General features: G+C 39.6%; 2 protein-coding genes across 2 annotated transcripts in view; both read left to right on the plus strand.

Annotated features, from left to right (window-relative positions):
• Window positions 1-22950, plus strand: part of antxr1a (ANTXR cell adhesion molecule 1a) — a 326460-nt gene that overhangs the window by 11161 nt on the left and 292349 nt on the right. The gene's annotated exons all lie outside the window — the stretch shown is intronic.
• disp3 (dispatched RND transporter family member 3) overlaps window positions 1-22950 on the plus strand; it is an 83336-nt gene that overhangs the window by 10670 nt on the left and 49716 nt on the right. The window contains exon 3 of the mRNA XM_079638399.1: window positions 4123-4546. The gene's annotated coding sequence lies outside the window, so the exon portion shown is untranslated. The remainder of the gene's footprint in view (window positions 1-4122; window positions 4547-22950) is intronic.

Below are 22950 nucleotides of genomic sequence, written 5' to 3' on the forward strand. Positions count from 1 at the left end.
GTCCTCGGGAGCTGCATTTGGGGAGTCACGATTCCTTTAGATCTCTAGATGCCAGACTCCTCAACTACCCCCACTCGTTCCCATTCCCCAGAACATTAACCACATGCACCTGCTGTCATCAATTATGAACTGCTACATAAGACACTCACACTGTTGTCGGGTCTTGTCGCTCGTACCTACAGTGGCTTACCTGACTACTTATCTGCCAACCTGACTTACCAGTTATCTTAGTCCTCTTCCCCGGTCCGGCAGCCTGGAGATACTCTGTCCAGACCTCATAAAGTCTGAGTACCAAGCAAAGTTACCTGTGTGGGTTCTTTACGTTGCCTTACGTCACTGGTCTTCAATCCTGCTCCTGGAGGGCCACTGTCCTGCAGAGTTTAGTTCCAACCCTAATCAAACACACCTGAATCAGTTCATCAATATCTTCAGGATCGCTTGAAAATACAAAGGCAGGTGTGCTGAAGCAGGTTGGAACTAAACTCTGACCAGTGCCTTACGTTCTTATCATGGTTTGTTTTTGTTTTTGTTTGTGTTAATGTCTTTTATTTTGTATTCATGCTCATTGTCATGTTCCTGGTTTTGTCATGTGCTTCCCTTTGTCATGTGATCATGTCTTGTGCTTCCCTTGTCTTATATGTCATGTTCTCATTGGTTGTTTATGCACAGGTGTCCCTTGTCATTAGTCTTATATATATATATATATATATATATATATATATATATATATATAGGCCTCATGTTTCATTAGTCTCTGGTCTAGTAGTGAGGTCCCTGTAACCATTATTGTTAAGTCTATGTTTCTCTAGCCATGTAAGTCAAGTCAAGTCAAGTCAAGTCAAGTCTTTGTTTTATGATCACTCATGTTTTGGAAATAAAGCTGCAGTTGCCATCCTTTGCCTTCGTCAAGGCGACTTGGCCATTGAGGACTTTGTTTTGGACTTTTGTGGACTTTTGTTACCAGGTTGATTTTAACTATGTCGCACTCAATTACATTTTTCGCATGGGTTTGAATTGACCCGTGTGTTCACGGATGACAGGTAAAAAAAAAAAAAACATTCCCACAGTACCCCACAATCCCACAGTACCCTCCACACCAGAGGCTTCCCTCAGCCGAGATGTCCGCCACGTCTGAGTCTTCAGCTAAGATGGCCTCCACGCCTCAGTCTCTTCACATCATGGCCGCCAAGCCTGAGTCTCTTCATGTTTAGAGGCATTATGTCATTTGTGACATCCTGTTAAGAACCATTAATTTGACATTAATTTGACATCCAATCTGGCACAATGTTTCTAAAGGTACTATATCATGGTCAGTCATGGTGTAAATCAGTGGCGGGCCGTGCATTTCACCTAGGCCTTCAGTGATGTCCACCCTGAATTAATAACTGTTAGTGTAGCAGCGCTCGCACGCACATACTCTCTATAATTGTTGTGAAATTCCTGTTTTTATTTTGCACCGGCAGTTATAGGGTTAATGCGGTGAGTTAGCGAAAGGCCGGGTAGAGAGAAACGAACGAGTGAGTTCAGCTTTTTTTGTGTACAGTGGTTCTTGCGTTCCGATTATAAATTCAGAAACGGATCCTCATCCCTGTCTTATCCTTCAATGGCTACAAGTATTAATGTTTGAAAAAAAGAAGTTGTTTCGATCATAAATTTACAAGAAAAATTAGGAAGAAAATCATATTCAGCACGGACAAAAACGGGGGCAAAAAATCCATTATACTCTCCAAAACACACAAAATCCATCCTAATTTCTTTCCTCAAAAAGACTTGAATTACTTGGTTGTACAGGTTGTCTGTGCTTTGTGTAACGTTACAGCCGACACAAGCTCTCACACAGATTTTTGAACAATATCATTGAGATCAGCGGGACGTTTGCCTTCAAAATCAGTCCTGGCATAACTTTACATTGCAGTCTGTTCTGTTTTTACCCGGACAGATCGATAGAGTGCTGTGACTCTGCGTAAGCTGGATAAGGGATTTTTTTCCGGTAGGTTTGAACCTGCTGGTGGTCGAGGAAGGAAATAAACATTAATTTGTGGGTTGAAAAACTATTAAATCTACACATATTTTAGTTTACACAGTTCGCAACAGATGCGGTTAACTAGTTTTGACTACCAGTAGTAATAGTACACGCTCTGACCATCCAATCAAAGGGCGTGGAAATGCCTATGTTATAGTACGCCTGCTAGATGGCCCCGGTGCAATAAACTCGATATCTGATTGGCTGATTAAATCTGACCGATTATCTGATTGGTTAAGGCAACAATTTCATTGCCATTCATTTAAGCTACAGGCGCCCGCACTATCGATTCTGAAGGCCTCGAAGCAGATATATTTGACCCTGGCAACACATGATGACTGAAATATGATTGGATAAAAGCACTAAAATAAATATACACTACTGGAACCAGCGCAACCAAGAGAAAAGCTATGAGAACGGACTATTGGGAATAATTTAATACTCATTCATAAAAATAAAAAATATTAAAGTGGAAGTCAGTGATTCTCATAGTGTTTAGGCCAGCAGAGAAGGCATTGCTGGCCCTGACAGCCCCACTGGTGTAAATACACGGAAAAGAACTGTGATAATTCTTCAAAAAAATTACAGGTTTGAAACAACATGAGGGGCAAAAGTACATGAATGGGGATGTACATGTCATAATTTACCCGTTTAAAATTGTTAGCTTAAAGGTGCATTGTGTAATATTTAGGAGGATCTGTTGACAGAAATCCAATCCAATAACTATGTTTTCAGTCATGTATAAAGTTATGTTTTTATTACCTTAGAATAAGCCATTTCTATCTACATACTGTATATGTCAGGTCCCCTAACATTGAAATGTTTCTACAGTGGCCCTAAACGGACAAACTGCTCTACAGAGCACTTCTCGTCACAATATTGGTCTTCGTGAAAAGAAGCTAGCTGAAGTCAGTCAATAAAACACTGACACGATGATGAACAAGTAACTATAATATTCACAAATAACATCGTTTTACTGAATAATTAAGTAAACATAATTTCTAAATGTATCTTTGTAAAGAAACCTCATTGTTTAACTGGCCATTCTCTGCTGTTTCAGAAGACAATCTTTTCCTGTCGGCCACCGTAACTTCTGTTGATTGCAATTCGCATCCTCACCACTAAAATGTACACACTGCACCTTTAAATTCTTCAGAAAATCTTATTTTGTGTTCCACAGAGGAAAGCAAGTCACACAGGTCATATATTTTGGGTGATCTATACATTTAATTGTCAAGAAAATTATGTTACAATGTAAAGTCTTGCCAACATGCCTTGTAATTGTCACGCTTTAGCAAAGCGTGGTGTATGCAGGAACACCATGAAGACGATTCATGTAAACTGACTTTATTAACAGAAGGAAAACATAACCAAACTCAGCGTAATTGTTATTGAGAACCGACAGACGAGAACTAAAACACAGGCATTTATTTATATTTATGTCCGGGCAAACAAAGATGATTGAATGAAAACAGGTGTTGCAAACAGGAAACTAATGGGTTACCATAGTAACAAACAAGATTGCAATGAGGAACATAGGAGACAAACGAGTGGCTTGAAATAAGGAGACATGTGACTAAAGAAAAACAAACTAAGAGTCCATGAGGGTGAAACTATGCATAATCGTGAGAGTAATATTAAATATTTTGCTATTATCCTGTGTTCACATTTAGTTTCACTGTAAAAAGTGATCAGTTGACTTAACTTAATAAAAAGAGATGTACCCTTAGAATTATTAAATAAACTTCATGCGTAATTGTTAAAAAAAAGTTATGTGAAATAGTCAAGTTCACATAATCCTTTCAATTACGCATGAAGTTTACTTAATTATTTTGAGTCAACTGATCACTTTTTACAGTGAAATTATTACCTCATTATCACTGATAACACTTTTCTTGTCTTTATATATCTCCTCCAATGTGTCTGCCTCTCTCTCTCTTTCTCTCTAGGTAAGACCAAACCATCCTCGTCTGTACGGGGGTGCACATGTCTTCTTAATACAACAGGATCACATTATCCACAGTGTTTGCTTTAGTCTAATTACCAGACCATTCATGTATGTTCAAACTAGTAACATCAACCATGTTTTTGTCATTTAGTTTTCCCTCCCAACCACTGCATTGCACACGAACATGTCGCCTGTCTCCCCCTCTCTATCTTGCGCTGATGAATCGGCTTGGATGGAGGAATGAACAAAGCGGGGAGAGAGAGAGCAAGCGGACGAGTGGTGCTGAGGAGAGTGGAAGAGCGCGTGAACTCAGTGAAGCTGTCGCCAGGACAACAACATACAGTACAGACACACAAAAGAAGAGGTGCAAACAAACAGATGCCAACATAACGCAAAGACAATCCAAAACCCCTTTAGTGACTGAAATATAAGGAGTCTTGTGTTACACTAAGATCTGATGAAGTAGTTTGGTGGTGTTTTTTACATTAAGAAACAAAGACAAGTGCTTTCACTGCAGCGCTGACTCGCTGGCATAGAGGAAGTGCAAACCTTCACATCAATCCAGAGTGACTCAGGTAAGACACTTCTCTTTTTAATTCACTTCAGCTTTTGTTCAGTTCAAAAGTCAACAAGGTAAAGACATTGTTCCCAAACCTGGATCGCCAAGGTGTGTTTTCATCTCATCCAGCATTTCCAAAACTGCTTCTCATCACTTTCCGTATCACTTTTCATTGACTTCTATTATTTCATAGTAAGATAATGCTGTTTTTATTTCCGAAACCTAACCCTAGAAACCTTTCAGCATTTATATATTTTCATAAACACTTTATTTAGCAAGCTTATTGACGGGAACCATCGGCTGTCCCTCATTATGCAGGAGATTTCTGGTTTTACCATGTTTGTGGGGACATTTGGTCAATAGAAAGTTCTATAAAAACACAATATCTCCACCTCCAGATCTGCAAACTCTCTGTCTCTCAAGCAGAAACATTAATCCAGTGCGAGCCGGGAGCGCTTGATCTAATAGACGTGGACACATCCGTAAGCAAGCGCTGGCACGGTGCTTCAATTGGTTTATCCTCTGCCACACACACATCCACACTGTCGCACTGCATTTGATAACATTTAATAGATCTACAGGAGACAGATTTTTCTCAGACTAGCTTTGCCTCCAGTACGTCTCTGTCTTCTGGAAACAGACGTGTGTTATTTATACTTGTGAACTTTCCTGATTTTGGAGAGAGACTGGTGGAATGAGTCACTGTTGTCCAGTCATAAGTCATAAAAGACGGCCGTTCCAGACGGTCAATCGCGGTGGAGATTGATGCTCGTTTAAACCGTGGCGTTGCGCACTTCACACTTCAGTGTGTGTGGAGAGTGAGATTCACACATGAGGTGGTGAGGAAAAAGGTGAGCAGAGGCAGGTGAAGAAAGAAAGAAAGAAACAAGGAAGGGGAGGGGGACTGGACTATTTTTAGCTTCCATCTGATGAGAAGGTTATATAGTCTTCCACCCAGACGTGAGATTCGGTTTATGTGCACATATAAACACGATACCTCGGAAATGCTTGGGAGAGTATTACAAAACATTAAGAGTAATTTAAAACAATGAGGTTTTTGCATGAGTCTTCTTATATTGATATTGATCTCTGCCGCTGCTTTATTGAATTTCCTTTATGAAGGGACTGTGCAAAAATCAATGTTTAAAACATCAGCGTCCATAAACTCTAGTGGTCTACCAGTGTGGAAAATGTGCAGGTGGTTGTGCAAACGGAGTCATTTTACACTGAATATATACGATATGAATGCAGTGAGGGTCATTTCTGATTCATTATGGATTGACTGTATATTTGGTCATGTGCAAAGTTGAAATTTTGACTGGAATGTTATTAATGTTCACAGTGGCATGGTCTCCTCTCCCCTGGGAAGATCAGACACAAACATTTAAATCAGTTTGTGCTGCAAGTGTGTCCTTTAAAAGGATAGTTCACCCCAAAATGACAATGATCAACAATGATTTATGGCTCAGGTCGTTCCAAACCTGCATTACTTTCTTTCCTGGAACACAAAAGAAAACGTTTAGAAGAATGTTCACTTCTCTTTTCCATACATTAAATCCTTTATTGTACCCAGGGGTTTTCATGCTTCAAAAATCATCATAAAAGTATTCTAATTAGGGCTGGGGGTCGATTCAAAATCAAATAATTTGGATAGATGACAAAATGTAACAAAATCGCTAATGCTGTAAACCATTCAGGGAGTCAGTTGGTACTACATTACAGTAGCCTGACTTCGTCATACTCATATTCTAGGCAGTATGTGAGTCTGATACTGCTCCATAGGGCTTTGATTATGAGGCGTGTCTTAACCGAATCAGGAAAAACAACAACTCTGCACTCAAATGGATAGACCTACAACCAATCAGAGCAATGCATGTTGAGCGACGCATAGTTGTCAACAGAGCTCAACTGCACGCACGCTGGAAGAAGTAGTAAATTAATGAGTGTAAACGATCTTTGCCGTTGTTGTAAAAATAATTTAAGAATTCGCGGAGTACTTACAAGCACGAATAGCATTTTTGAGAGAAATACAAAAGGTGTATGTATATATACGAACAAGTTCTCCGTTTAGGTTTAGATCTCGACAATAAAGCAAATAAATCTTCTCGCATTTGTCAGCTCAACTTTATAACACGGTTGCAACGCGACTTGACTGATTTAAAAAAATGTAAAGACGACGAAAGAGAGCAGGCTGAAGAAGCGTGTTCATCTGAGGCTTCAGAGAAAAGAGATCGTGAGCACATCCTTTCCATTGGTTTTCATTGCGTCCCATCTTCTTAGCGACCATCGGAGCCAGCTGATAAATTAAACTTTTGCCGAATCCCGTAGAAAGGACGGCAAACACATCTTTCCGATCGACAAATGCCTTGATTGCGGTTCTCTGTTCGTCTTTTAAAATTAATGAGCTGTCAAACATCTCAATTCTCCAGCGGCAGTCATCTTTGTTGAAAACCAATTCAACCCAACCGCTCTTTGATGACGTGGTGATTACATAACCGCAGATCATCTGTCCATCATCGATTAAAGCCCGCCCTGGCAATTTGATTGGCTCCCTTCTGGGAGCCGAGCATAATTACTCCTCAACGGATCAAGTCCAGACCGAACTTCCCGACCAAAAAATGTTGTGGGCGGGCTTCGGGCTAGCACCCAGGCTAACATTACAGGTGCTGGTCATAAAATTAGAATATCATCAAAAAGTTGATTTATTTCAATAATTCAAAAGGTGAAACTAATATATTATATAGACTCATTACATGCAAAGTGGGATATTTCAAGCCTTTATTTGTTATAGTCAAGTCAAGTCAAGTCATCTTTATTTATATAGCGCTTTTTACAATACAGATTGTATCAAAGCAGCTTCACAGTGATAACATGAAAATAATACAAAAAATAATTTCATCATCATCCACCTTTAAGGCAGATCTATAATATTGTTGAATATTGAATGTCCCCAACTAAGCAAGCCAGAAGGTAAGGCAACAGCGGCAAGGAACCAAAACTCCATCAGGTGACAGAAGGGAGAAAAAAACCTTGGGAGAACCCAGGCTCAGTCGGGGGCCAGTTCTCCTCTGGCCAATGAGTAAACAGTGTATGAAGTTCAGAATGAATCAGAGTATTTGTCCAGTTCCGGTTGTTTGAAGTCAGAGTGGAGAGGAGGAGAGACTGGTTGACACTTCAGGTCAGCGGCGTCGTCGTCGTGTCCTGGCGCTGGTCCTTCATCAGATCTGGATACGGCCTGGTTCCAGTGGACAGCGGTAAACCTCGGGATAGACAGAGAGACTAATATTAGCGTAGACGCCGTCCTTCTTATGATGTACCAAGTACATCAGGATTACGGGAAGTGTTCCCGGTCCCGGCTGTTCTAAACTATGCAGCCTAATTATATAAGTCTATAATGTGTTATGTGTATGCTAGGCTGAAGAGATGTGTTTTTAGTCTAGATTTGAACTGACAGAGTGTGTCTGCTTCCCGGACAATGGTAGGAAGACTGTTCCAAAGTTTTGGTGCTAAATAGGAAAAGGATCTACCGCCAGCAGTCGATTTTGATATTCTAGGTATTATTAACTGACCGGAATTTTGAGATCGCAGTAGACGTGAAGGACTATAATGCGTTAAGAGCTCGCTCAAGTACTGCGGAGCTAAACCATTTAGTGCTTTGTAAGTGATCAGCAATATTTTAAAATTTATCCGATGTTTAATAGGCAGCCAATGCAGTGTTGACAGAACAGGGCTAATATGGTCATACTTCCTGGTTCTAGTAAGAACTCGAGCTGCTGCGTTTTGAACTAGCTGTAGTTTGTTTATTAAGCGTGCAGGGCAACCACCCAGTAGAGCATTACAATAATCTAGCCTTGAGGTCATAAACGCATGAACTAATTGTTCTGCATTATTCATTATAATTTTGATGATTATGGCTTACAGCTTATGAAACCCACGAAATCAAAATCCCAGAAAATTATAATCACACAGTAATTACACAGTAATACCATGGTCACTGAACCAGGTTTTGGTTCTTTTGGCAGTGTGGGCAGGTGCAAATCCTCAAGTTTTGCATCTCATTTGCAACTCCAGCCGATGACACGGCTCCCCAAACCAACACAGACTGTGGAAACTTCACACTGGACTTCAAGCATCTTGGATTGTTTGCCTCTCCATTCTTCCTCCAGACTCTGGGACCTTGATTTCCAAATGAGAAGCAAAATTTACTCTGATCAGAAAAGAGGACTTTGGTCCACTGTGCTTTATTAAATCCAGAGTCAACGCAGCCGTCTACCAGGACATTTCCAGAGCACTTCATGCTTCCTTCATTTTCCAGCAAACCTGGTTCAATGACCATGGTATTACTGTGTAATTACTGTGTGATTTCATGTAATATTCTCATTTTCTGGGATTTTGATTTTGTGGGTTTCATAAGCTGTAAGCCATAATCATCAAAATGATAAAACATAAAGGCTTGAAATATCTCACTTTGCATGTAATGAGTTTATATAATATATTAGTTCCACCTGTTAAGTTGAATTATTGAAATAAATCAACTTTTTGATGATATTCTAATTTTATGACGAGCACCTAATATCGAACACAAGGATATTTTTTATATTATATATATAATGACTAGTTAATATATTTAGCAAAATGGTAGTCTTTAGATTTTTCGAGCTGATAATGAGTCATTGAATAGCTTTACTGCGGTCACTTTAACAATACGTGACATATTGTCTACAAGCTGTTTTATTGACGTCTTGAGACACTGATTGAACGATTACATGAGACATGATACGGATTTTGGTAAACTGTACTGTATCTTTCAACATACCTTCTGATGTTTATTCATGTTTATTTTGTGCTGTAACAAGTAGTAAAGCGAAAGAGAAGATCACTTCACGTGCTGCCGCTCGATGTTTATTGTTTGAATTTCTTAATAAAATGGACAAAATATTTAAATTACATGAGTATCAGTAAATGATGATTTTCATTTTGGGGTAAAATATCTTTTAATTGAAATCTGTTCCTCGTCAGAAGACTTTAAATGCCATTTTAGTGCTGTTCATTCCTGGAGCTCATATTCCCATTGACTTTTAATGTATGGTAAATGGCAGCTTGAACATTCTACAAAATATCTCCTTATGTGTTCCATGGAAAAAAGTTATCCAAGTTTGGAGCGACACGAGGACGAGTAAATCTAAATCTCTTTGTGTGGCCCTTTGAGAATTCTGAACACATTAATCTGTTTCTGCATAAACATAATTAGAAATACATTCTGTTATATAAAGAGGTTTAAATAAAATTATTATGCTAATGTGGATAAGTGTGTTAAATTAAAAGTAAACAACAACAGCGTTTCAACACTCTGAGCTAACAGCAATTCCAGTAAGTAATCCCACCTCTGTTTCGAAAATGCCAACAAAATCCCTGGTTAATATTTGTTTGCAGAGTATAATAGTTACACCTAATCTAAATATCAGCATATTTGTTATTTTAATTCCTATGGGTGGTTCAGCTGTTCTTGGCCTCCTACTCGGATAGTAATTTAAAGTGAAATGATCCTACTTCAGGTGTTTAGTTTCGCTGGTTATTGATGATCATCCTGAGGGACATTAGAGACAAAACAGAAGAAGACAGAATTATGCTTCGCTTATACAGATCTAAAAAATAAAGACAACACGAGAAAAAAGGGGGGGGAAAGTGTGTGTGTGTGTGTGTGTGTGTGTGTGTGTGTGTGTGTGTCTGTGTGTGTGTGTGTGTGTGTGTGTGTGTGTGTGTGTGTGTGTGTGTGTTTCAATCATGTTTCAATCATGACAACTCTCTGAATAATTTGAGCATTATATTGAATATGGTCTTGATACGCTACTGCTGCTGCTGAGCAAGTATGGACTTGCTGCTGCCAGTATTCTACACAGGCACGCTGCTGTTAGCATGTAAGATTTGCTGCTGCATAAATAGACATACATAAGTCCCGTAGCAGATCTAGGCAGGTGGAGCTGGGGGAGGTGGAGGAGTTCAGAGGGACTCTTTTCCAGCAATTTCAGCAATAGCTACAGTACTTCACAAGCCAATCAAATCCTGATGGAGTCTGGCCACATTACTGTCTTCAAAATATTCTCTATCAGAATACAGTAGCTTAATAACATACTATTTCTGCAGAATCGTATATATAGTAGGCCTACACACTTTGCAAAAGGAGCACATTGAATTGGGTCCTTATTCCAAAAGTCAATGCCGCTGACCGTGTCCTAACCAGACGCGATAAGATAAGATCCAGCAACAAATAATTTGTCTGTCCACACTAGACGCGACTGCGAGATGCGTACAAATCAATCAAAACCCACAGCCAATCAGAACAGCGTGTGGGCGGAGTCTCGCGGCAAGTGCACAGCACCAGAGAGTAATCTTGACGACAATCGCAAGAAAATGGATAAGTAGGCTACATAATCAAATTCACAAATATTACACCATTTAAACAGTATTCAAATACATAGGCTACTGAGTTACTAAAACAATCTTTGTCAAATAATACATTTGTTTCTTCACAGTTTGAACGTTCTTGTTTCCGTTTAATTTCAAGATCTGAGGTGAATTATCCATTGTTGCTTTTACAGCTACAAAGCTGGAGCACTAAATTATATTCAAAGTCACATGACACGCTTTTAACATTAAATAAAGCACATGAACAGTGCCTGAGATTATCATTCCCACACTACATTAGGACAAGAACTCTGATTAACATGGAAAATATACCTTTTATCGCGTTGCGGCGTCGCGTCGCGTGTAGTTAGGACACGGTGTTAACCTTGGCTGCAATTGACCTATGGATAAGCCACGCCCCCAAACGCGCTGAGCCAATCACAGTGCGCATAGCTAACCAATACACTCGGACATTCTCTGCTTCCACGTCCATTGAAATGCATTGCAGTTAGTCAGTTTTCATTTTTTTCTTGTCATTTTAAGTTTAAAAAGGTCAAACGTTGTGTGATGTACATGCAACTCCGACACTAGGTATCCCGAGAGGCTGGGCGACGGTGTGTATTTTTGACCCTTTCCCAAGCCACATCTCAACCGAGATAAGTGTCTCCTCTGGATTAAGTTATGCGGTAGACCACAACACCAACTAAACGTGGATAAATTAAACAAGGATGTCTATCTGTTCTAAGGAAAGTCAGAAACGTATTTGAATGTTATCTTTAACATCTCTAACGTAACGTTAGGCTAACGTTAGCCTAACATAAGAAAACGTGTAATAGCTGCGTTGTGCATGTCACTTAGCTTCATTAACGTATCTGTAAATAACCGAGATTACAAATGTTAGCAATGTTGTGCTGAATGATTCATGTAAATGCTGTAGCACCAAACTAACGGAGAGGTAGGCTACTCTCGGTAAAGATGGTAAAAAGGCTTGTCCTGGAAACGTATGCAACTTACACCTGTACATATTTTATTTGATCATGAACCATTAATTACATATTGAAGCACAACATTTTAGACAACTTTCTACCAAAACAACTGGGGAACTTTGTGTTGTTGTTTTTGCGGTACATTTTTACCTGGAGCTGAAGCTTTTCATCGACCTTCTCAACAATAAAATGATTACTATAACCCTCCAATGCATAGTTAAGGCCCTTTTGGTGACTTCGAGATGATATATAATATTTCTGTCTCCAAAAATCATCAATTGCCTGCTGTGAAATGTCTCCTACTGTGAAAGCGGCCATAGCGCCCGTCACCGAATGTTGACTGTTTGTCCGAGTGAGTGGAGAGGGCGTGGCTTAGCCATAGGTCAATTGTTACCTCTTTCTTGCCTCATTATTGTCGGATTACAAATAGTTAAAACGTTCTTAAACAAAAAATAGATTCAAAATGTGTGTTTATGTCGGAGACTGAATTAAACAAGAAACCTAGAAAGGTCATAGCATCTTACTTTGAAACGTGTATTGTTGCATAATGTATTCTGTTTCGCAAACTTTTTTTTACATAGCAGGCAGTATATAGTCTCCACTTTCATCAAACATCGATCATGTTGCCCTCTCACCATGTTTGATTCAGCAACTCTGGCTGTGTCTCTGTTATCTTTGCTTTGCTTTAATTATTTAAAACACCGCAGTAGCGAACAGTGAACTCCCAGATAACCTTAGATATTTCAGAGCCTTATCACATGTAAAAAAAAAAAACACTCTTCAAAAACAGACCTTCTCTTATATGAGAGAAAAAAATATGCTCGGCCTGTCAATGTAAGGCTCTCTGCGGGGCCGCAACCTTGACAGAGATTTGATTCCACACCATCCATCAGTCTGCTATGGCCCGAGGTTTCTCTCTAATGCTGAAAGATTCATTTTAACCTTTTGGAGAAACGACTAGAGTTCTCAGATCTGATACAGTGGGACACTCCTGCAAACTCCTCTGAGAGTCTCCATCATGAACAGAGAGCAGATACAGCATTGTTAGTCACGGCCTCAGGAGGCATGTCCACATAATAATGCCTCATGCATATTCAAAAGTGGCAACAGTTGTTTCAAAATGGAATGCTCTAATCTGATTGGCTGGCTGTGTGCAATATCCGGGAGTTGTTATGCACAGGTGTTTATCAGTTCATCGAGAAACAAAAGCTAAGTAACCGCTACACCAGTGGCGAGGCCAGGAATTTTAAAGTGAGTGAATCTTGGTGAAATAGAGTGGACCTCAAAGCCTACTCTCAAATTACATCATTTACAATATGGGATAAAAATAATTTGCATTCGTGATTGGAATGTTTGTCCTCCCTCAGCTTTCCTACGCATCTGATGTGTAAACACAGTCAGCTCAGCATCCTCGATCCTTATGCTTTAATGTTGACTTGGTGATTCAAGCATGTCTTTGTCAACAAATGTCAGTGTGGTTGACAGGCAGCGGCTGCTTTCATTATTCCGTTCTGATCCTCGTGAAAACGACTCTTTAGCTCGGCCAGCTGTCGGCCCAGTATCTCAATCCATAAGCGTCGTAGGTCATCATCGTTCCTCACATTATTTCTTCCAAGATTTGAGTCCAACTACTGAGTCACTGAGCCTGGCTGGCAACTTTTATTTTGTGTCTGGAGATGGTTACATCAAAGTTTGTAATTTCACATTTTGTCATTAACTCATCTGTGAGTTTCAGAACTTTCTCAAAGTCACACTAGCCGCGTTTCCATTACAGATTTGCGCAAAACTTTTGCGATTCCTGTAATTCTTTTGTCTTTTATGAATTTAATAAAGAACTCTGTCTCGTATTCTGTCAAAACACACCGTGCCAGCTACGTCAGGTGACTGTAAATGCGCAAAAACTGTTTCCATTGCAGTTTTGCGAAATATTTCTTTTTCAAATTGCCTGAAAAACCACCTCATTCGAGCGTAAATACTTTTTTGAGATAAATGTGTTTTTTTGCGAAATTGATGTGTTTCCATTGAAAGTATTTTCAATTCGCTATTTCAATTTGCGTAATTTGAAGGGTAATGGAAACGCGGCTACTGTGAATTATCTCTGAAGACAGAAAATGCATCTTTTAAGCCATCAACAAGGTGGATACAGTCCAAAACACGCGGCGTCGGGCTGAAGTCACTGCACTCAAAAAGTTTCCCAACTGTGACTAACAAAAAAAGGAACCACTTCGTTTGGATCTGTTGTAGAAGACCCTGTGTTTCGATTATTGCCTGGCTATGGCATTCGGCAAGTAATTCTAAAATACAATCCAATAAAAATTAGTACCTTGCTTACAGACTCTAATTTCGAGCTCCATCGAGTGTCAATGGATCGCTCAAGCTCAAGGCACTGGCGACTTGGTTGAAGTTGTTTCTGTATTTCCAGAAACCTGGCGTGTCGGATGCTTCCCGTCATGAATGTATGTAAAGAATTCAGTAATGTGCTGACGTGACTGGAAACTCTTGATGCTGCTGCCAGAACCAGATTTGGGCGATGAGAATTACAGTGCACGTAAACTGCATGGGGAAAGGTCCGCTTTAAAAGAACATGCACTCCTCCTTTATTTTCAGACATAATGGAGGCCCCACGAAGCTGAAGCCTACACAAAGACAAGGGTCCAGCTGTAGGGGTTCAATCACTTCCAGAATCTTTTTTGAGATACCAGCGGCAGTCATGTCTACAGTGGCCACAAAACCAAAGGCGGATACCGGATACACACTGCAATTAATTCTAGTTTTGACTCGTCTTTGTACACATCAGAGATCAGACATCTAGACAACTAGACATCCATTTTGATGAGCGCGTGTGTGAGGAGCTCATGAGATACACGCATGTTAAAGAGGCTATATGTAAGGATTTTCATATCTTATTTGCTTTTTTATTGCCAAAGTTTGAACAGTTTGTAATGAAACGAGACCTTCGCCGACTTCCTAGGTTGTCTGTGAAAGCCTGTTGACTGATTTTTATGTGAAGGACTCGTCGTTTTTGCTGGGAAATCATAAGAATGTGATGTTGCGCTCCCGAGAGCCACTCTTCTGTTCAGTGACACAGAAAATGAATGCTTATACATGCCGAAAGAGCCATTCTGTACTGTAATATCAATGTGTCATGCAAAGAAAAAGGATTCACTCAAACTATAGTCTCACAGGGCCAGATTTATTTAGTGTAGTCTCACTTTATAATCAAATTATCATAATATTGTAATTTGAATTACCTCACCTATCGACATAATGCCAGTGAATTGCAGAGCTGCCGCAAACATATCCACATGCTTTCTTAACTGCTGCTTTCTCACCGCTGTCATTTCTGTTGTGTGCTTATTTTGTTATTGAGAGGAAAGCATGCAGCACATATTTACATATTCATGTAAACGTCGCTCTCAGCAGTGCAGACGGAGTTTGGATGTGGGCTAGCAGTGTATTACTGCAAAGGTATTTCCAACTTTTCACCCCTAAGCAAAGAATGAAAATAAACTTTGCTAAAATGAATGTATACCAGGGCCTTGAATGAAGTTTAGTGTATTGTACAATACGTGTGCACTAGTGCAAGCACAAGCAATACGTTTCTGACTGCAGTTCACTTAACGGCCACCGGTGTCGCTAATAACAAGGGTTTCTGAATTCTACATATAGCCATTTTAAATGATAGTTTAAATATCTAGTTTTATCGCTTTTATGCCGTGTCAAGGTTAAATACTTTTCAAATCAGCTGCATCTCGCGTTTTTAAAGGAAAGAACACATTCTGGGCCCTATTTTAACTATCAAAGTATCAAACGCGAAACGCAAGTAACTTCACGAGTTCACCCTTACATCAATTAAACAGAGTAAAGATTATGCATATTTGGCGTGCTGTCCGGGGGAGGGCTCCGAGCTAGGAAATTTTGCCCGAACCCAGAGTACTCCCCTGTTGTTGTAAGAGTATTTAGACTAGAAGTGAGGAGATGGGGTGGTGGAGGGATGCTGTTAAACTGTCAACGAACTGAGGTAAGTTTGCAGTATATATACACCTCTTACCTCGTTGATTGGGTTGATTAACAGGGTGTGGTCCACTCTTGTCTAATTAGGTTTAATTATCTGAACGTGCTCCTACCGAACTTTGTTAATAAAACATAATTTTGTGGGCGGATCCCGGGCACTGTTGCTATTATACCGGCGGGATAAATGACTCTTACGCCCGACGCAAATCTAAAATGGGTTGGTCTGAAGTAGCTTCATTACTCATAGGTGTGGTTTGGGCGTAACGTGCAATAAACCAATCAGAGCGTCTTCTCACATTTTCTTTAAGAGCAGGCGCGCTTGTTCCATGGCGGATTGCTATTATAACAGCGGATTTGCCAGGCGCACGCAACTTACATGATGGTAACGGTGATTTTGCAGTCTTCAGAATTTAGTTTCCTGGTTCTTGATGGACAACCCACTTTGTCAGATGTCCTTATATACCTGTGTGTCTTGCCACTATTGATCAAACAGGTTTGATACGTCATTACTACAATCAGCCTGAATAATTTGGGTAAATGTGTAAGCTAGATTTATGCCTATTTTTTCACATTTTCATGGACACCACAATGATTTCCCTCGTGTGGTAATATATTTCCTTGTAATTGTGTATGGTTTGCAAAAATATGAATTGCTGCGTCTGTGTAGATGAGAGAAGTAAAGTGTATGCGCGTTGTGCACATTATGGCCAAGCATGCACCTTTAAAATAGCATCTGAACAACGCGCCAGCGCCACTGACTGTAAACTAGGTTTGTCCTGGTCTGTGGCGGAATTGTTTTCTCAAACTGTAGAATAGCGCCAGGGAACGTTTGCGCCGGATCACGCCTCCTCTTTTCGCTGAACCGCCCCCGGAGCACAAATTCATTCCCTAATTTACCGACGTGCGTCTGTGGAGGGAAAAGTCCGCTGTGCGTCGGGTGCCAGATAGGGCCCTCTATGTGAACGGTCCTCTGAATTCTGATAGTCTGGCAATGCAACTGCATTGTTAAAACAAAATAGCATCCCTGTTTCACAAAATGACTAAAACGGCAAATGGATGAGCTTTATGGCATTTTATTAATTGGATTTAGCATTTTCCTCCCTACTACTGTTTGCAGTCAGACAGACACGTGACTCATTTTATGATCCACCAGTTGAGAATCATTGCCTTATACGACACTGCATACTGAAAGATGCAACAAAATATGACATAAATGTCGGACTGCTCACTAGACACTTTTAGTGAGGAGCTGTTACCTTAAATATCTATGTTCATTATGTTACCAAACCATCTCAAAATCTGCCAAGCCTCAATCCTTTTTTCTGTCAATCATGAATGCTAATGTGACAGACAGAGAGCATGCTGGGTTTGCACAGCGTAGCAAAAACACAATGCCACAGGAGACTATACCTCACAACCTCACCAGACACAACACTGGTCCAGCTGATAACAGCTCATCCCTGTGCTGTCAATCAACTGTGAATCTATTTAGATATCACCACTCGCACGGTAGCAGGGGGAAAAGAAATAACTAGAATCTCACCTCACTTAGTATGAAGGCTTTTTATCACTGTATTGAACTACAGCTGTAAGCTACTGCACCATAAATATTACATTCTCTTTATTTCTTAGATGGAGAGGGATATTAAAACAGTTATGGATGAAACCAGGGCCTTTGCAAATAACAGTCTATACATTCTCGTAACAGTTTGGCAATAGCGCTTTCGGGGCAATTTAGGTCAACCGAGTATTTTCGTAGCTGAATAAAGTGGATCATGAGTGCAGCATCAAGGCAAATAGCGTAAAATTGAACAGTTATTTTGAATGTTTACTTTGGTTTGCTGTTGAAATCAAATCACGGAACTGAAGCATAAAAAATGTACCACTTGCAATAGGTTTCCTTTAGACCAGGGCAGGATTAATAGCCTATTAACAAACTAAATTATTATAATTCCAGTGGTTGAAAAATAAACTGAAATAAAATAATAATTTAATAATTTATTAACGACAGTTAACATAAACAAATAATGAAAAAATACTTTTATAGCATTTATTTATTGTTAATCTTATTTGATATTAATTTCATAATTTACTACACAATTAAAGTTGTCTCTGTTCATAATATTTAATGGACCTGAGCTACAATAAACAAAGCTATTTTTATTAACTTAACTTAATAAATGTATTGCTTAGTGTTAATGTTAGTCAATGTATTAAATGTTACTAATGGAACCTTTTTGTAAAGTGTTGCCTGACTAGCTGAAGACGTTCTCTGTAGCTTTAGCCATTAAAGGGATAGTTCGGCCAAAAATTATATTTAACCCATGCATTACTCACCCTCAAGCCGTTCGAGATGCATATGTAAATCTTTTTTCAGACGACAACATTTTCAGTTATTTTAGAAAATGTCTTAGATCTGTCAGTGGATATAATGTGAAGCTATGGGGTCCACCTCCTTCAAGTCCCAAAATGTGCATACATCCTTCACAAAAGTAACCCATCCGGCTCCAGGGGGATAAACGAAGGCCTTCTGAGGGTAATCCGTGCGGTTTTGTCGTAAAAATGTACATATTTAAAACTTTATAAATGAAATTATCTGGCTTCCGGCAACGGTCGACGCGCGTTCACGGGTGATGGAAGTCGGCGTATGACGTAGCGTAGGAACCGTCGTGACGTAGAACGAACGCGCCAGCGCAGCCAGAGTATATAGTGTACCTTTAATTAAAAAATAATACTGTTCTGTTGATTCCTCGTTGGAATAGCAAAATGAAAGTTCTGTCATTATTTATTCATAATCCATTGTGTGAGCTGTGACCACTAATGACCGGATCATTGAGTCAATTAGTTGGATTAGGAACCACTGTCTGAATCACAAGTTCACACTTACGAATGATCAGAGAGTAAACGGCTATGCGTATTTGGCGTGCTGTCCGGGGGGAGGGCTCCGAGCTCGGAAATTGGGCCCGAACCCAGAATACTCACCCCGTATCTCTGGTTAGGAAGATAACCAGGCAAGTGTGAGGAGATGGGGTGGTGGAGGGATGCTGAAAACTGTCGAGGAATATGGATGAGGTGACTGCGTATATTTATAGGTTTTACTCGTGCTGATTGAGTGGACCTGTTGATTACTGATTGATGACAGCTGGTTGGAATGACTTGATTGCTTGATCATTAGAACATGTTCCTCCCGAACCTTGTTAATAAAACATCATTTTGTGAACAAATCATTCAGGGCTGCATTTCCCGTACAAATGTAACTCGTTGTTAAACCACAGTAGTGTGATTCATCATTGTAGAAACTATAGCTAATAAGTGTTTCCCGAAACCGTAGTAACATGGTCACACCTCTGTTGTTTGAATCAAGTCAGTTCAACAATATAGGACTGTCGTTAATGATGTCACATGAAGGTGGTGGAGTAATAATTTCTGCTTGGCTAATTAATTGATTGGAGTGTGCAATTAATGTCATATTATTATAGTTCATTTACACAAACAACCGAAAGCCATTTACGTTTTTTTAATCACATTTACATAATTGGTGTACAGTTCATTCAGTCAGCAGCTTTCTCCACAATGTCATTTCTCCGAGATGCTGCTCTTCTGAACATATGCCATGCTCCTACTTCACTATTTTTCTTCCCCATTATTTTGCTTTATTTGATATTTGATACATCGCATGTTCCCTCTTACGTCATACGTGTTTATGTATTTATACACATGCACCCCAGACAGCAACATGGTGTCGGCCCAGATCCAGGCCACATCTGGTACGTGTGGATAACAGGCAGACCAGATGTGGGCCCGATCTGGGCCGACACCATGTTGCTGTCTGGGACTGATTGTTGACACCTTAATAGAGGGATATTCAATTAAAGTTCCCAGAGGTCTGTTCTCTATATTTCCTTCTCAGCGGAGGTCTGGACAATGCTTGTCTGGAACAGTTATACATTTCCATCGGGCATCCATAGTAGAATAAGAAACAAATCTTAAACAATCTAAATATCCATGAAATATGAGAATCTTGGGCCCTGGGAGCCAAAGCATGAGATGTCTAAGATTTGTTACCAATATTTACCAAAAAAAGTAATTATTTCTCACAGCTGGATATGAATATAAAAAGGTTAGATCAGATATTTTGTCAGGCTATTTTTTTATTACTTATTTACATAGAAGACATTGGGACTGAGAAAACATACACAGTGTTTAGAAAAACTAGGACCGAGTATGGACTATTTTTTGCAATCTTTTTCCAAATTATAACATTGTTTATTATGAAATACTCTAATATGCTGATTAATAATGCTAAATGTTGGGGGGGAAAACAAAACATCTACAGGCACCACGCATTGACTTGTCACAAACCTAGTTTAGTTAAACGATATGACAGATAACAAATAATTGTATTAGCCGCATTCTCATTTTCTGCTGCGTTTAAGAAAAAGTATCTCTTTTACTGCTCATGTTTCTGCCACTGTTGTTAAAATAGATGCGTCGTCTGCAGCTCTTAAAGGTACAATATGTAAAAATAAATTCGCCGCTGGAGTCGCTAACCTCTTACAATATTACAATAATAAAAGCATAGGTTAATGATGCAGTGATAAGCGGAATGATGGGACTTGCTGTCATGCTGATGGATCTAATAATGTTTATGGATGAGTGAATACAAGGCATGTTTTTTTATTTTGATACAAAATTCTTACATATTGTGCCTTTAATGCGGCGCTTTACATCTGTAGCGAGAGAAAACGGAAACGGAGAGCAACGCGCACGGAACGAAAAGAGCTTGAATTAAGCGCGATTGGATTGAATTAATTATGGTGAAAATATTAGAGGATATCGCCAACAGATCATTACCCTGAGCGCTTGTGGTGTGAACTGCTCTGTTGTTTTTACGCTCTGCACACTTTGAACTGTAGAAACGGTAAAATGGTGCAATTATGTCCCGCCATTTTAATACCACTGCCCTAAAACATATAGATTGAAATATATGTATTCAAATGGAATGAAGGATATAGAACGTTAGCTTGCTCTTTGTTCCACAGTGGCATGATCTTTTTAGATCTGCATGTCATACTAACAGGAAGCTTGTTTCCGCCACAAAATAAAAAATAAAAAAGGTCATTTTTTCTCACAATTGCGAGTTTACATCTCATATAAAGTCGCAATTGCGAGTTATAAAGTCAGAACTAAGTGCTATAAAGTCACAATTGCGTGTTATAAAGTCAGAACTATGTGATATAAAGTCACAATTGCGTGTTATAAAGTCAGAACTATGTGATATAAAGTCACAATTGAGTGTTATAAAGTCAGAACTGTGTGATACAAACTTGCAGTCTTTTTTTCCTTAGAATTGGACTTTATAACTCGCAATTGTGAGTTTATATCTCACAATTCTGAGAAAAGATGTCAGAATTGCGAGATATAAACTCGCAATTCTGAGATGAAAAGTCGCAATTATCTTTCAAAATGTTTTATTCTGTGGCGGAAACAAGCTTCCATACTATGTTTATACCAGAAAGACTTATTTTTAACGACTTTAGAATTAACAGATGGTAGCGTGCTACAAATATTCATGTTTAGTTGTATAGAAAGGTTATTTGGCGTAGGCCCTAATCCCAATCCTGGGAAAGCAGATTCGGCTGATCCTGAAGATGAAGGCAGGAAGCAACCAAGAAGCTGGTGGTGGTGGGGAGGATGGAGGCAACCAAGAAGCTGGTGGTGGTGGGGAGGATGGAGGCAACCATGGTGGGGAGGATGGAGGCAACCAAGCTGGTGGTGGTGGGGAGGATGGAGGGAACCTCAGCAACAACTGCAAATGTAAAAGAGAAAGTTCAGTACTTGTATATGCTCCAAGTGTCAAGCAGTGATTGACCAGACCTAATAGTTATGAATAAATGACGTGGCATATGATTCTTCCTGGTAGAACCAACGCTAAAGCTAGTATTTCTAACCACACGTCGAGACCTGTAGTTCCAACCACACAAGTTTGCAAAGCTGTTTGTGAATGTTTGTTGGAACTAAGAATCGCTAATGCTGATAACAAAGGAGCTTGTGCTTTTGGGAAATGCACTGCAGACTGGGATTATGATCTGGATCAACCAATAATTCAACCTAAATTACCCTTGCTGAAAGTAAACTAGAAATTTTAATTAAACTAGTATTAAGATGCACATATAATTAAAACAGTAAAGACAAATTTGGAAAAGCAAAACTATAAAAACCTGGCTTTAGACAGCCTTCTACATTGTCATTTCTCAAATTTTCTCTGTCTTTCATTTTCTCAAGTCAGGAGGGAGAGAGAAGTAAACCAAACAGGTAGAAATGAGCAGGTCTGGCCCATTTATCAGCTGCTACTACAGTCCCAATGCCTTTCACGCATGGGGACCGGCAATGACAGCACAGCAACAGCAGAAGAAGCAACCATAATTAATGTGCTCATGATATGCTGTATCTGCCAGTGTTTCAATTCTCAGAGCATGCATGCTTACAGTAAATGGATGAAGTCTCAGGCGGCATTCAGTGGGAGATTATTAGGGACTGTTTTCCACCTGATTCAGGGAGTAGAATCAAGCTATTAACCCTTTAACCAGACACACTTACAGCAGAACATAGCAAGGGAGTTTTAAAACCAACATGAAATCAAAATAGATTAATTAACTAGGGGTGTGCAGCAAAGCCAATATTTGTATCTCTAGAAATGTCAAAAATGTTTCATATCCTGTAAACCAAATTTAGTCTTTGGATAGTACAGGAATGGGCACCATCGGACCTGAAGTGCCGCTATCCTGCGGGGTTAAGCTCCAACCCTAATCAAACACACCTAAACAATGTAATCAGGATTACTAAGGCTGCAGGCGGGTGAGTTTTTTTTTCAGGGTTGGAGGTAAACTCTGCAGGACAGGGACACTCCGAAGTTGCCCATTCGTGGGATAGTAGAACTGACAGAAAGTGTGAGAGAGAGTGGGACGGGATTGGAAAAGGTCACCAAGTCATTACTTAATCTTGGGTCACCAAA

Source organism: Phoxinus phoxinus (assembly GCF_949152265.1).
Source record: "Phoxinus phoxinus genome assembly, chromosome: 15".
Lineage (NCBI taxonomy): Eukaryota > Metazoa > Chordata > Actinopteri > Cypriniformes > Leuciscidae > Phoxinus > Phoxinus phoxinus.